This window comes from Schistocerca americana, chromosome 9, assembly GCF_021461395.2.
Source record: "Schistocerca americana isolate TAMUIC-IGC-003095 chromosome 9, iqSchAmer2.1, whole genome shotgun sequence".
NCBI classification, from domain to species: Eukaryota; Metazoa; Arthropoda; class Insecta; order Orthoptera; family Acrididae; genus Schistocerca; species Schistocerca americana.
In genome coordinates this window covers 88,468,608-88,485,391 of record NC_060127.1, presented here as the reverse complement: position 1 = coordinate 88,485,391, position 16,784 = coordinate 88,468,608, and the positions used below count along the sequence as shown (strand labels likewise).

Below are 16,784 nucleotides of genomic sequence, written 5' to 3'. Positions count from 1 at the left end.
AATTTCTTTCTGCTCTATCTGCTTCTCATGATACAGCTCCTGGCCCAGATTCCATTCATAACCAGCTGCTTCAACATCTCAGTGCTCCACAACAGCACCATCTTCTTCGGGTGTTTAACCGTATCTGGCTCCAGGGTGACTTCCCTTCTCAGTGGAGGGATAGCATTGTGGTTCCTGTCCTTAAGCCTGGTCAGAACCCCCTATCTGTTGACAGCTATCGGCCAATTAGTTTGACCAATGTTGGTTGTAAGTTACTTGAACGGCTGGTAGCCCGTCGGCTCACTTGGGTCCTCGAATCTCGGGATCTATTGTCCCCTTACCAGTGTGGCTTTCGAGAGGGACGATCTCCAATCGATCATTTGCTTCGCTTGGAATCCGCAGTTCGGCAGGCTTTTTCCCAGCGCCGCCATTTGGTTGCAGTGTTTTTTGACCTTCGCAAGGCCTATGACACGGCCTGGCGCCATCACATCTTACTAACCCTTCATCAGTGGGGTCTTCGGGGCCCACTCCCGATTTTTATCCGCCAGTTCCTGATCCATCGGTCATTCAGAGTTCGAGTTGGTACTGCTTTTAGTTCTCCACGGACCCAGGAGACGGGCATCCCACAGGGTTCTGTCTTGAGTGTCCTTCTTTTCCTCATTGCTATCGATGGACTTGTGGCCTCTGTCGGTCCCTTGGTCGCCCCTGCCCTGTATGTGGATGATTTCTGCATTTGGGTTAGTTCCTCCTCGATGCCATCTGCAGAACGGCAGCTCCAGGTGGCTATACGGCGTGCCTCTGCATGGACCCTCTCCCACGGGTTTCAATTCTCTCCTTTAAAATCGCGGGTGGTCCACTTCTGTCGCCGTACTACGGTCCACCCTGATCCAGAGCTCTATCTCGCTGCACAAAGATTGCCTGTGGTTCCACAGTTTCGTTTCCTAGGTCTTCTTTTCGACAACAAGCTCACTTGGCTGCCCCATATCAGACTCCTGAAGGTAGGATGTTTCCGTAAACTCAATGTCCTTCGCTTCCTTGCCCACTCCTCCTGGGGTGCGGACCGTTCCCTCCTCCTCCGTCTTTATCGTGCTCTAGTTCTGTCACGTTTGGACTATGGTTGTCAAGTTTATGGTTCAGCTGCTCCTTCCACGCTGCACGTGCTGGATCCAGTCCACCATCGTGGTATCCGTTTGGCCACCGGTGCCTTCCCTACTAGCCCTGTTGATAGTCTCCTGGTTGAAGCTGGGATCCCCCCCCTTTCTGTTCGGCGGTCCCAGCTTCTGGTGTCTTATGCCCTTACTATCCGTTCTTCTCCCGCTCATCCTTCCTATTCTATCCTATTCCCAGACCATGGACGTCGCCCGCCTGACTCCCGCCCTCCGGCGGGTTTACCGGTTGGGCTGCGCCTTGCGTCTCTTACCCGTGATTTTCGGCTTCCTTCTTTGTCCTGTCTTCCTCGCTCCCTCCCCTCCACCCCTCCTTGGTTAGTTCCTCGGCCTCGACTTCGGATTGATCTCCGCCGCGGTCCGAAAGATTCCATCCCCCCGGTGGTGTTCCGTTCCTTTTTCCGCCAAATTTTATGGGAGTTTCGGGATGCTGTTGTTTTTTACACTGATGGCTCTAAATCTGCTGATCATGTTGGGTATGCCTTCACGTCCTTCGTTGGAACGGAAAATCATCTACTGCCACCCTCATGTGGGGTGTTTACTGCGGAATTGATGGCAATTTCCCGGGCCCTTACCTTTATTAAACAATCCCAACACAACCGCGTTTTGTTATGTACGGACTCGATGAGTGGCCTTCTTGCTATTGACCGGTGTTTTTCGCGCCATCCCTTGGTCTCTGCCATCCATGACCATCTCGCTGATCTTCATCGTGCTGCTTGTTCCATTGACTTCCTATGGGTCCCGGGCCATGTGGGTATCCCGGGTAATGAGCTCGCTGATCGTTTGGCTGGGGGAGCAGTTACTTACCCCCCGTTTTCTGTAACCCCTCCTGCAGCGGATTTACGGCTTCACATCAAATCCCACTTTGCACAGTCATGGGCCAATTCTTGGGAGGCTACTCCACTGTCTAATAAACTTCGTGCCATTAAGGTGAATACAGGCCCATGGCGTTCTTCCTTTAGCCTCTCCCGCAAGGACTCGACCACACTGTGTCGTCTCCGCATTGGCCATACCAGGCTGACCCATGGTTTCCTTTTGCGTGATGAGCCACCCCCGCTATGTGGTTGTGGAGCCTTCCAGTCAGTGGCCCACATTTTGGTTGAATGCCCCCTTCTTTTGGCTCTGCGTGCTAAGTACAGACTCCCCCACACTTTACCTTTGATGTTGGCTGACGATTCCCGGATGGTCTCTCTGGTTCTAGGTTTCCTCCGGGAGAGTGGTTTTTATTCTCAGTTTTAAAGTTTTTAATCTCCCTCTGGTGTTGGGGCAGGGCGGTGAGTGTTTGGGTGTCTCCCACTGTAGGCAGTGTTCAGAGATTCCCGATTCACCTCCCTGACCGGAATCCTCTTCTCTTTCCCTTTTACTCTGTTTTTACCCCTTCTTTTTAAGGCTTGGTTAGTTTTTCTATTCCCATACGTACTTTCTGCATTATAGCAGTTGTACCTTTTAAGTCACAGGTGGTCTTGCCTATGCTGTTTCAGCATAGTGTTGGGTTCGTTCTCTTGCCAACTTCCCTCATTTGTTTTTACTAATGACAACGTGACTGCCCTTTTACGTTTCCCCTTTATCCGTTTTATTTTTCTGACTATACTGAGATGTCCCGTTAGCAGAATGGAGTCTATTTGAAACAAGGGACTGATGACCTTGCTGTTTGGTCCCTTTAACCTCAAACAACCAACCAACCAACCATTTAGGTTAGTTCCTCCTCGATGGCATCTGCAGAGCGGCAGCTCCAGGTAGCTATACGGCGTGCCTCTGCATGGACCCTCTCACACGGGTTTCAATTCTCTCCTTTAAAATCGCGAGTGGTCCACTTCTGTCGCCGTACTACGATCCACCCTGATCCAGAGCTCTATCTCGCTGCACAACGATTGCCTGTGGTCCCACAGTTTCGTTTCCTGCGTCTTCTTTTCGACAACAAGCTCACTGGCTGCCCCATATCAGACTCCTGAAGGTAGGATGTTTCCGTAAACTCGATGTCCTTCGCTTCCTTGCCCACTCCTCTTCGGGTGCGGACCGTTCCCTCCTCCTCCGTCTTTATCGTGCTCTAGTTCTGTCTCGCTTGGACTATGGTTGTAAAGTTTATGGTTCAGCTGCTCCGTCCACACTGCACATGCTGGATCCAGTCCACCGTCGTGGTATCAGTTTGGCCACCGGTGCCTTTCCTACTAGCCCTGTTGATAGTCTCCTGGTTGAAGCTGGGATCCCCCCCTTCCTTTCTGTTCGGCGGTCCCAGCTTCTGTTGTCTTATGCACTCACTATCCGTTCCTCTCCCACTCATCCTTCCTATTCTATCCTGTTCCCAGACCATGGACGTCGCCCACCCGACTCCCGCCCTCGGTCGGGTTTATCAGTTTGGCTGCGCCTTGCGTCTCTTTGCCGTGATTTTCAGCTTCCTTCTTTGTCCTGTTTTCCTCGCTCCCTCCCCTCCACCCCTCCTTGGTTAGTTCCTCGGCCTCGACTTCGGATGGATCTCCGCCACGGTCCGAAAGATTCAATCCCCCCGTGGTGTTCCGTTTCTTTTTCTGCCAAATTTTGTGGGAGTTTCGGGATGCTGTTGTTTTTTTACACTGATGGCTCTAAATCTGCTTATCGTGTTGGGTATGCCTTCATGTCCTCAGTTGGAACGGAAAGTCATCTGCTTCCACCTACATGTGGGGTGTTTACTGCGGAATTGATGGCAATTTCCCAGGCCCTTACCTTTATTAAACAGTCCCAACACAACCGCGTTTTGTTATGCATGGACTCGATGAGTGGCCTTCTTGCTATTGACCGGTGTTTTTCGCGCCATCCCTTGGTCTCTGCCATCCATGACCATCTCGCTGATATTCACCGTGCTGCTTGTTCTATTGACTTCCTTTGGGTCCATGGCCATGTGGGTATCCCGGGTAATGAGCTCGCTGATCGTTTGACTAGGGGAGCAGTTACTTACCCCCCGTTTTCTGTAGCCCCTCCTGCAGCGGATTTACGGCTTCACATCAAATCCCACTTCGCACAGTCATGGGCCAATTCTTGGGAGGCTACTCCCCTGTCTAATGAACTTCGTGCAATTAAGGTGACACCAGGCCCGTGGCGTTCTTCCTTTCGCATCTCCCGAAAGGACTCGACCAGTGTCGTCTCCGCATTGGCCATACTCGGTTGACCCATGGTTTTCTTTTGCGTGATGAGCCACCCCCACTATGTGGTTGTGGAGCCTTCCAGTCAGTAGCCCACATTTTGGTTGAATGCCCCCTTCTTTTGGCTCTGCGTGCTAAGTACAGGCTCCCCCACACTTTACCTTTGATGTTGGCTGACGATTCCCGGATGGTCTCTCTGGTTTTCGGTTTCCTCCGGGAAAATGGTTTTTATTCTCAGTTTTAAGGTTTTTAATCTCTCTGGTGTTGGGTGGGGCGGTGAGTGTTTGGGTGTCTCCCACTGTAAGCAGTGTTCGGAGATTCCTGATTCACCTCTCTGACCGAATTCCTCTTTTCTTCCCCTTTTACTCTGTTTTTACCCTTTTTTTTAAGTCTTGGTTAGTCTATTCCCATACGTACTTTCTACATTATAGCAGTTGTACCTTTTAAGTCACAGGTGGTCTTGCCTATGCTGTTTCAGCATAGTGTTGGGTTCGTTCTCTTGCCGACTTCCCTCATTTTGTTTTTTACCAATGACAACATGACTGCCTTTTTACGTTTCTTCCCTTTTTCCGTTTTATTGTTCTGACTTTACTGAGTTGTCCCATTAGCGGAATGGCGCATATTTGAAACAAGGGACTGATGACCTTGCTGTTTGGTCCCTTCAACCTCAACCAACCAACCGGTATTTGATACTAGTAGACTTCTCTTGGCCAGAAATGAGTTTTTTGCCGTAGTGAGTCTGATTTTGATGTCGTCCTTGCTCCGTCCGTCATTGGTTATTTTACTGTCTAGGTAGCAGAATTCCTTAACTTCATTGACTTCGTGACCATCAATCCTGATAAGTTTCTCGCTGTTCTCATTTCTACTACCTCTCATTACCTTCGTCTTTCTCCGATTTAATCTCAAACCATACTGTGTACTCATTAGACTGTTCATTCCGTTCAGCAGATCATTTAATTCTTCTTCACTTTCACTCAGGATAGCAACGTCATCAGCGAATCGTATCATTGATATCCTTTCACCTTGTATTATAAATCCACTCCTGAACCTTTCTTTTATTTCCATCATTGCTTCCTCGATGTACGGATTGAAGAGTAGGGGCGAAAGGCTACAGCCTTGTCTTACACTCTACTTAATACGAGTATTTCGTTCTTGATCGTCCACTCTTATTATTCCCTCTTCGTTGTTGTACATATTGTATATGACCCGTCTCTCCCTATAGCTTACCCCAACTTTTTTCAGAATCTCGAACAGCTTGCACAATTTTATATTGTCGAACGCTTTTTCCAGGTCGACAAATTCTATGAAAGTGAAAGTGTCTTCATTTTTCTTTAGCCTTGCTTCCATTATTAGCCGTAACGTCAGCATTGCCTCTCTCGTCCCTTTACTTTTCCTAAAGCCAAACTGATCGTCACCTAGCGCATTCTCAATTTTCTTTTCCATTCTTCTGTATATTATTCTTGTAAGCAGCTTCGATGCGTGAGCTGTTAAGGTGATTGTGCGATAATTCTCGCACTTGTCAGCTCTTGCCGTCTTCGGAATTGTGTGGATGATGCTTTTCCGAAAGTCAGATGGTATATCGCCAGGCTCATATATTCTACACACCAACGTGAATAGTCGTTTCGTTGCCACTAACCCCCAATGATTTTAGAAATTCTGATGGAATGTTATCTATCCCTTCTGCCTTATTTGACCGTAAGTCCTCCGAAGCTCTTTCAAATTCCGATTCTAACACTGGATCCCCTATCTCTTCTAAATCGACTCCTGTTTCTTCTTCTATCACATCAGACAAATCTTCACTCTCATAGAGGCTTTCAATGTATTCTTTCCACCTATCTGCTCTCTCCTCTGCATTTAACAGTGGAATTCCCGTTTCACTCTTAATGTTACCACCGTTGCTTTTAATGTCACCAAAGGTTGTTTTCACTTTCCTGTATGCTGAGACTGTCCTTCCGACAATCGTATCTTTTTTCGATGTCTTCACATTTTTCCTGCAGCCATTTCGTCTTAGCTTCCCTACACTTCCTATTTATTTCATTCCTCAGCGACTTGTATTTCTGTATTCCTGATTTTCCCGGAACATGTTTGTACTTCCTCCTTTCATCAATCAACTGAAGTTTCTCTTCTGTTACCCATGGTTTCTTCGCAGCTACCTTTTTTTGTACCTATGTTTTCCTTCCCAACTTCCGTGATGGCCCTTTTTAGAGATGTCCGTTCCTCTTCAACTGTACTGCCTACTGCGCTATTCCTTATTGCTGTATCTATAGCGTTAGAGATCTTCAAACGTATCTCGTCATTCCTTAGTACTTCCGTATCCCACTTCATTGCGTGTTGATTCTTCCTGACTGTCTTGAACCTCAGCCTACTCTTCATCACTACTATATTGTGATCTGACTCTATATCTGCTCCTGGGTACGCCTTACAATCCAGTATCTGATTTCTGAATCTGTCTGACCATGATGTAATCTAATTGAAATCTTCCCGTATCTCCCGGCCTTTTCCAAGTACACCTCCTCCTCCTCTTGCGATTCTTGGACAGGGTATTCGCTATTACTAGCTGAAACTTGTTACAGAACTCAGTCTTTCTCCTCTTTCATTCCTTGTCCCAAGCCCATATTCTCCTGAAACCTTTTCTTCTTCTCCTTCCCCTACAACTGCATTCCAGTCGCCCATGACTATTAGATTTTCGTCCCACTTTACATACTGCATTACCCTTTCAATATCCTCATACACCTTCTCTATCTGTTCATCTTCAGCTTGCGACGTCGGCATGTATAACTGAACTGTCGTTGCCGGTGTTGGTCTGCTGTCGATTCTGATTAGAACAACCCGGTCACTGAACTGTTTACAGTAATATACCCTCTGCCCTACCTTCCTATTCATAACGAATCCTACACCTGTTATACCATTTTCTGCTGCTGTTGATATTACCCGATACTCATCTGACCAGAAATCCTTGTCTTCCTTCCACTTCAGTGACCCCTACTATATCTAGAATGAGCCTTTGCATTTCCCTTTCCAGATTTTCTAGTTTCCCTACTACGTTCAAGCTTCTGACATTCCACGCCCCGACTCATAGAACGTTATCCTTTCGTTGATTATTCAATCTATCTCATGGTAACCTCCCCCTTGGCAGTCCCCTCCCGGAGATCCGAATGGGAGACTATTCCGGAATCTTTTGCCAATGGAGAGATCACTTCAATTACAGGCCACATGTCCTGTGGATACACGTTGCGTGTCTTAATGCAGTGGTTTCCATTGCCTTCTGCATCCTCATGTCGTTGATCATTGCTGATTCTTTCGCCTTTAGCGGCAATTTCCCACCCCTAGGACAAGAGTGCCCTGAACCTCTATCCGCTCCTCCGCCATCTTTGACAAGACGTTTTGATTACGAATCAAAGGCGCTACCCCTAGACTACGGGACTGGTCTAGCATTTGCTGTAGCATGCCTTAGAAATGGTCTGCCCTGCAGTACACTTACCTATGGTCAGATCTGACGAGGTGAAAGTGTGGAAAGCACTTCAGCAGTTTGTGCCATGCATTATTGGTAGTTATTTTAATAACTCCAGTTACAGATGACTAGTTCCTACCGTAAATGCTACTTCTCAGTAACTGTTCATTTGTCAGTTACTTTGTGCCAACTCTACACTACAGTGAACAAAAAGATTTCAACGGAACATGACGATTCCATGAATACGTCTCCAAAGACTACATGTAAAGCTCTGGTAGAAGTGCAACTTCATCAACCTCCATAAATGGCGCTGAGGTGTTCCAGCATGTCTCTGCAGTGCACCGCATAACTTCGCTTTGGCCACTACCTAACCCTCCTCCTCACCCCCCCACCCCCCTCCCCACAGCCTTTACCTACACGTTGTAGGCACAGAGTCGTCTGAATAGCGGTCAGTAAGAGTAGAGAGCATAAAATCCAACGTTTTGGATTTTAGTAATGATCCATCCCATGGTCCTAATCTGCTGGGAACATTCAGAATACTGTTCACTACCCTTTAGGGTCAAAGAATAATTTTGCGATCCCTTTAAATATTCACTTCTTAACTACACAATTTTCTTAATATTTTCTTAGGTTTTTCTTATTTTCTAGTTTTGAGTGACTTTTTCGTGTAACTTCACTCTCTGCTATGAGAATGGACCTGTGTGCTTCCAGATGATCTCAATCCTTGTGGCCATCGAGATGCTGGAGAAGCTGCTGGATGAGAATGTCTTCATCTGGTCACCTCTTAGATTAATTGGGCCTCAACCCTGGGTACCGATATTCAACATTACCAGTGAGTATTCTTCAGTACAGTGTCGGATACTGAGACACATATGTTTTTGCCCCATGATTCTATGTTGGTAAATTCCCAAAGCCATTCAAACTTCTCTTAACGTCTCAGATTGTTTAATTTAGTTTCACAAATGGGCAATGAAACAAAGCCAACATGTCACTTGTAGGTAAAGAGCAAATGCACACACCCACCTTTCGAATAGGTGACATGTGACGTCACTGTTACGGTGTCAATGGAGTTGCATGTCATAATGAAACATCTTTTGGACCAGTTTTTATTTTACTAAGAAATCCTGAAGGCCAATTTTATGGCTGGTTCAGCAGATCATAATGGAATAACAGTGTACTGCTTCTAAATGCATGCAAGTAGTGTTTCCAACTGAACGTGCAAAACAATTATTGACAGGATCTGATTCTGAAATGTGCCGCCACCCCTTCATTCCCTGCTGCCATTTTCCTCTCCGCTTTCCTCTCTGCGACACATGCCCCCGTGTCTGTACAAGGAATTAACTTCAAGCAAAGGGACATAACACGATGTGAATGTAGAGTTCGTAACTTCCTACAGGTCATGTAAGATGGTAAATTCCTATCACTCTCTGAAATTGGCATAAGATTCTACTGTGAATAGGAGTAATAAACGTTTTGATTAACAATTAAATGATCCTTACAACAGCTTGGTTTCTTCCTTTAGGCAAGAGGCTAGTGTCACAACTTACATCACACTGAAAACAGCAACTCAAGATGCCACAGTTGGCTAGTTAAATCCATACTGGAAGAAATTTTCAGGGCTCCTAACTTTTAAAAAAGAAATATTTCAACCACGAGTTTACATGTTCTTAACATGTGATTTCTCGTTCACATTGGCACTTTCACCCAGATTTCTGGTTTATGCTCGTTCAGACAAAATAAATCTCCACTCTAGAATGGAATGCTGTCAATAAATTTCGTACAACTGGAGCTGCTCATCGGCACTCCCAAGGCGTTCAGTATGTGACACCATAATTATTTTCTAACTATACAGTAATTGCAGATTTTTACACATTTCACTGTAATCATGTAATGAAGTCGAATGTGTAATTTACCACTCTTAAGTGGTTTGAATACCAGCATAGATCTAAATAAACTAATAAAACCCTCAGGGGGCTCAGCATTTAGTTGCTGGGTACAGGCTTGGCGATCCTGGGGACCCTGAGCTGGGGACTGGGAAGCACCACCAGTTCTCAATACCATAAGCTCTGAGCGTGCTTCAATGACCACCTTAATGCATGATGGTGGAACGTTGTACAGTACAGAGCCTGGGGATCTTGGCTTAACTGCCTGGGTTGTGAGGATGGTATCAACCTCTATAAAAACCCTCAATCTGAAGGTGTGCTGTGTTCCGAGGAGATGCATGACTGTTGAGGTAGAACAGTTGCTAGCGAGCGACCTCTGGGAACCTGCCGACCCCCCCCCCCCTCCGACCCCCGGTTGTATTAAGCTTACATAGGCAAGTGGGGCTCTGTCTGGGTGGACATTCCTTTCCCTAGCTGCTCGTGGGACCACCATGAAAAGAAATACGAATAGTATGCAAGCATGAGTCTCTAAGAAATGAAAGTTCAATGCTTTAAAGTATGACTCCCAATCGTTCACTTCCCTGCCCACACCAGGGGAGGAACTGCGGTCTAAATTACCTGGTGAGACGTCTTCTCATCGATTTCTAGTTTGTAGCTGAACATATGGGGACTCAAGTCTGACAACAAAGCCTCAGTTTTTTGTGGAAAATTTACAGGACAAGTTTGGAGAAGTTAAGGGCATGTCCAAAATGAGGTCTGGAGCAGTCCTCATACAGACTGCATCCCCAGCAGTCACGGGCATTGCTTGCTTGTGACAAGCTCGATGATGTTGCAGTCTCCATTACGCCTCATAAGAGCCACAATATGGTTCAGGGACTTATTTTTCATTGTGATCTGTTGTTGCAGTCTGACGAGCTCCATGCAAATCTGGAACGCCGCTGTGTCCACTTTGTACGACGTGCCTTCAGTGGACCTAAAGATAGTAGGGTCGCCACTGGCGCCTTCATCTTGGATTTCGAGGGTGACCCCCTGCCCGAGAAGGTCAAGGTGATGACATATCGATGTGATGTTAAGCCTTATGTCCCTCCTTCCATGCGCTGCTTTAAGTGCTAGAGGTTTGGGCATATGTCATAGAGATGTGACGCCAACCGTACCTGTCAGGATTGTGGACGTGCCTCCCACCCCAACGTCCCATGTTCGCCGCACCCTGGTAGTTGTGGAACACCCTCTTTCGTTGCTCCCCTGTTTTCAACATCGGGAGTAACAACCCCTCCTTCTTTGGGGACTTCAGTCCCCACCTCTGCGCCGAGAAAAGTGCCCGCCTCCTCTGGCTCTCCTCGTGTGGAAGGGATCGCTTGGTGCCCTCCCTTCCACGGTTACTGCCCCTCCAGATGTCAACCAGTGGCTGAAAAAGTCACCACCTGATGGCCATAGGGCTTCCAGGTCTTCCTCAGTCGATGAGACTGGGTCGGAAAAGCCCACCCAGCCTTATAAACTGAAGGACCAATGGGACCCTACCAAAAAGAAGAAAAAGCAAAAGAAGGATGTAGACAGAAAAGGAGTTCACTGCTGCACCTGAAGATGTGGAGCATCTAGCGTCCACTCGGGGGCTAAATGTTGCTTGACCTGCAGCTCCTGTGGAAGTTGACCAGGCTACTTAGCAACTGGTGGTAAGTCCTTCTATGGCGTGACCTATCCTTCCCAGGTTCTTTCATGTCTTCAGTCAGATACCATTATCCTTCAATGGAATTGCCATAGTTTTTCCCCAGATGTGGTTGTCCCTCTTGCTGACCTAGCTGCCTTGTTCACCCAGCTCCCCCCGCCATTCCTCCTCCTGGGGGACTTCAATGCCCACCACCTTTTATGGGGTGGGGCCCAGATCTTGGGCCAGGGTAGGAACGTTGAGGCTCTCTTGGCATGACAGGACATGTGCCTCTTTAACACTGGTGCTCCCACATATTTTAGCTTGACTCATGACACACTCGGCCATTGACCCCTCTCTTAGTAGCTCAGGTCTTTTTCCATACCTCAGTTGGAGGGTCCACGACCTCTGTGGTAGTGACCACTTTCCTATCCTGGTTTCTCTTCTTCAATCCCAACCCCCTGACCAGCTGCCACTATGGTCTCTTTGTGGAGCTCATTGGGCAGCCTACACCTCAGCTACCATGGCCATTGCTCCGCTTCCTGGTGACATTGATTTGGTAGTGGATGAGGTCATGATGGCCATTGTTTCTGCTGCCGCGGCAACTGTCGCCTTTTCTTAAAGTACCCTAAGGCGTCAGTCCCTTGCTGGACACCAGATATTCAGGAAGCTATCTGGGACCGCCGACGAGCCCTGCAACGACACTGGCGTCATCCTTCCCTAGAGAATCGGGTTGCCTTTAAATGGCTGTGGGCCCGGGCTTGGCGATACAACGCCCCGTTTGGTGAATGGGAGTTCCAAAGTGCCCTTACAGCTTGCCCTGATACCTCTCCAGGTCCAGACCGAATTCACAACCAGTTTCCTCGCTATCTCTCGGCGCACTGTCAGGGTGAATTACTCGCCCTGTTTAACCACATCTGGATGGAGGGCGTTCTCCCAACTCGTTCGCAGGATAGCGTTACCAACCCGATGCTGAAACCTGGTGCAGATCCGCTGGTGGTCGATAGCTATCGCCCTATCAGCCTTACCAACGTTATGTGCAAACTCTTGGAATGAATGGTGAGGCAGCAGCTCGGGACCTTCTGGCCCAGCAACAGGGGTGCTTCCGTCAGGGCCGCTCAGCGATCGCCAATTTAGTCTCACTAGAGTCGGCTATTCGAACGGCTTTTACTCGGCGAGAACATCTAGTTGCTGTTTACTTTGTTCTTCAGAAGGCGTAAGATACCACCTGGCGCTATCATATCCTTGCTATGCTGCACGAATGGGGCTTACGGGGTCCACTTCAGATTTTTCTACGGAATTTTCTCTCCAATCGCTCCTTTCGGGTTAGTTGGCACTTATTTTAGCGATGCTCATATTCAGGAGAACGGTGTCCCACAGGGCTCGGTTCTGTGTTCCCCTCTTTCTGGTGGCGATTAATTGTCTTGCGGCTGTGCTAGGTTCATAGGTCCGTTCCTCTCTATATGCTGATGACTTTTGTCTTTATTACAGTTCCCCAAGCATCAGTGTCGCTGAACGGCGACGGCAGGGAGCTATCTGTAAGGCACTTTTTTGGGCATCCAACCTAGGTTTTCAGTTCTCAGGCTCTAAGACCCTCTGTCGTCGTCGAAGGGTCCACCTCCATCCAGAGCTCAACCTTGCTAATGAACTCCTTCGTATTGAGGAGACACATCACTTTCTTGGCATGCTGTTCGATGCTCAGCTTACTTGGACACCTCATGTTCGCGAGCTTAAACAACAGGCAGCACCTCAACATCCTTCGCTGCCTCAGCCACACTGTTTGGGGGGGCTGCACAAACAACTCTCCTACAACTCTCCTACAGCTCTATAAGGCCTTAATCCAGTCCCGTCTCGACTACAGGAATGTGGTGTAAGACTCAGCAGCACCTTCAACGTTGCAGATCCTTGACCAGATTCTCCATTGTGGCGTCAGGCTGGCGACAGTTGCCTTCCGCACTAATCCGGTGACTAGCCTTCTTGTAGAAGCTGGAATCCCTCCCCTAAGATTCCGCCGACAACAGTTGCTTGCGTCATACATCGCTCGCGTCCATGCCTCGTCCGACTACCCAAACCACAGGCTCCTTTTCCATCTTCTGCAGTCCCCTACCCTAGACGGCCTAGGTCGTGTCTCCCGATCGCGGTCCGCGTTCGTTCCCTTCTCTCGTCCTTTCCCCTTCCTCCATCCTTCCGGCCCTCTTTCCTACCCCTCCTTGGTCCCTCCCTCACTTGCGGCTTTGCTTGGATTTGTCCGGTGACTCAGTCCTCTGTTCAACCTGCCGGTCTTCAGAAAGTCCTGGCTCTTCTTGCCTCATTTCGCGATGCAGATGTAGTTTACACCGATGGTTCTGTGGTCGGTGGACGCACTGGGTTTGTTTCATCCGTAGCGACTACGTTGATTAGCATTCCCTGCCTTACGAGAGCAGTGTTTTCACTGTGGAGCTGGTTACTCTTTATTGTGCACTCGCTCACCTTTCCTCCTGCCCTGGGGAGTCATTTGTCAGATGCAGTGACTCCCTGAGTGGATTGCAATCACTCGACCAGTGTTTTTCTAGCGACCCTTTGGTGCGTGGTATTCAAGATGCTGTTTTTGCTCTCGCCGAGTGTGGTCGTTCAGCGACGTTTGTGTGGACCCTGGGATACATCGGCATACTAGGAAACGAACGTATCGATCGGTCGGCCAAACAGGCCACCACTTCGCCACCCGTAGAGCTTCGTCTCGTGGAAAGAGACCTCCGGTCAGCCCTACATCGCAAGGTCCGCGATGTCTGGAGCTCTGAATGGTCTGTCTTGAACACGCCAAATAAGCTCCGCATGGTAAAGTCGTCCACGCCAGTATGGAATTCACCCTTGAGGAGCACGCGTAGGGACTCGGTTCTCTGCCATCTCCGAATTGGACATACGCGGTTGACCCAAGTATCTCCTTCGCCATGAGAGCCTGCCAAAGTGTCGCTGTGATGCAGGGCTGACAGTAGTCCATCCTCTGATGGACTGCCCCCTTTTAGCCCCCTAGCGGCAGTCCTTTAATTTACCAGCTGCACTTCCTTTAATTCTAGGTGACGATGCCTCTATAGCTGACTCAGTTTTAAGTTTTATCTGTGCAGCTCGGTTTTATCACTCACTCTAGTGTGGGCGCTCTCGCATTATTTCTCAGGCTACACCCACTCCAGCGACTTTAAATTGTGACATGGATGCCAAAATAGTGCCTTTTATGGTAACAAGTTGTGTTGGTACCTATATCAACGCTTTCCAGCTGGAGGTTATTCGTTTACCTGATCTATCAACCACTGTAGTCTGTTTTACTCTAGTCAACTATTTGATCTGCTCCTTTTTAGTCTCCTATTTTGTGTTATTGCGGTGTTAATTTTAGCTCTGTACCCCTTGGTGTTCCCTCCCTCTGGGTGCAGAGGTTACGCTTTTACTGTATAGCCCTTTTACAAATATGTCTGTTTCGGACAGGGGAATGATGACCTCGATGTTTAGCCCCCATCAAACCCCAAAACCAACTAAATTAATAAAACCTTCGAATTATTTCATATTTCAAGTATCTGATGTAAACCATTTCAAATGTACACGAACTTAACAGTAATGACGTAACACTTAACAAATTTACAGAGAAGTGACTTCAATTTTGCTCACTGAATACAATGGAAATTTCATTTACAATTAAAAGATGCTCATTTTAGTCACAAATATAATTTGTGATAAAGTGTAACCAAAGTGTCACAACACACATGTATAAAAATAAATGTGGCAGATGGCAAGTTTCATTGCAAGCTATTGTGGGCCTCTTACGCAGATGTTCAAATAAGTCATGGTTTTGTAGGGCTTGTGGTAGATCAGATTAGTACTTGTTCCATAGCTCATGAATAAGACACTTAGTAATGATATGCAATGTGTCAGGTTAATAAAAGGTGTCTATACATGATATTACATTAGACAAAATATTACGTGACACTCAATATTTTTGATTTTTTGTGGGGTTGGGAAATTACCCACTTACTATATCCAAAAATTCATCTAATGAGTAGGAGGCGTTGCCATTAAATTCTTTCAGTTTCCTTTTAAATGCTATAGGGCTATCTGACTTTTGATGCTATTTGTTAAGTGACCAAAGACTTTTGTGGCATTAAATTTAACCTTGAGTAGTGAAAATCATCCTTTCTCCTACTGTTGTAGCCATGTACACTATTGCTTTTGAATTCGTTTGGATTGTTAATAACAAATCTCATAAGTTTATGAGGCTACAATGATTTCTAGCTCTTTAAGTATCTGGAGGATGATCTTGGATGAGCTCCAGCAGTTATTCTGATTACACGCTTTTGTGCAATGAACACTCTTTTACTCAATGATGAGCTACCCCAGAATATGCCGACATACGAAAGCAGAGAATGAAAATAGGTGTGGTAACCTAATATACTCCGATGTATATCCCCAAAATTTGCAATGACCCTAATAACATAAGAAGCTGAACTCAAACGTTTCAGAAGATCTTCAGTGTGTTTTTTTCTGTTTCAATCCCTCATCAATGCATACACCTAGAAATTTTGAGTAGTCTACCTTAGCTACCGATTTCTGATCGAAGTCTATATTTATTAATGGGCTCATTCCATTTACTGTGTAGAAATGTATATACTGTGTTTTGTCAGTTTAATGAGAGCACATTTGCAGAGAGCCACTTAATGATTTTCTGAAAAACATCATTTACAATTTCACCAGTTAATTCTTGTCTGTCAGGTGTGATAGCTATACATGTATCATCGGAAAAAAGTGCATCACCGTGAATATAGAATGGCAAGTCAATAATACATATTAAGAACAGCAAAGGACCCAAGACCGAACCTTGTGCCACCCCATTCTTGATTGTTCCCCAGTTTGAGAAATCACCAGTTTTTTGCATATTATGTGAACTGTTTATTTCAACTTTCTGCACTCGTCCAGTTAGGTATGATTTAAACCATTTGAGCACTGTCCCATTCATACCACAGTACCTGAGCTTATCTAGAAGTATTCCATGATTGTGTAAATCAAAAGCCTTTGATAGGTCACAAAAAATCCCAACAGGTGACTTCCGATTACGCAGAGCATTTAATATTTCATTAGTGAAAGTATATATAGCATTTTCCGTTAAAAAACCCTTCTGGAAACCAAACTGACATTTTGTTAAAACTTTATTTTTACAAAGGTGTGAAGCTACTTTACAATACATTACTTTTCAAGGATTTTGGATAAGGCAGTCAGAAGAGATTGGGCAGTAGTTGTTGACATCAGACGTATCCCCTTTTTTTATGCAGTGGTTTAACAATGGCATACTTCAGCCTATCTGGGAAAATACTCTACTTCAGAGAGCTATTACATATATGGCTAAGAATCCCACTTATTCCTTGGGAACAATCTTTTATTATCCTGCTGGAAATGCCATAAATTCCATTTCCATTCTCTCTACTCATACGTGCAGCTTGTTTATAACCACTGATATTTATCTTTTCCACGTCAGACACAATGTGATGCTTACAGGCATAGTATATCTATTACATTATCAGATTCAAT

The 16,784-nt window shown here is 46.5% G+C and overlaps 1 pseudogene; it reads left to right on the top strand.

Moving 5' to 3' along the window:
- LOC124550690 overlaps nucleotides 1-16,784 on the top strand; it is a 76,414-nt pseudogene that overhangs the window by 17,259 nt on the left and 42,371 nt on the right.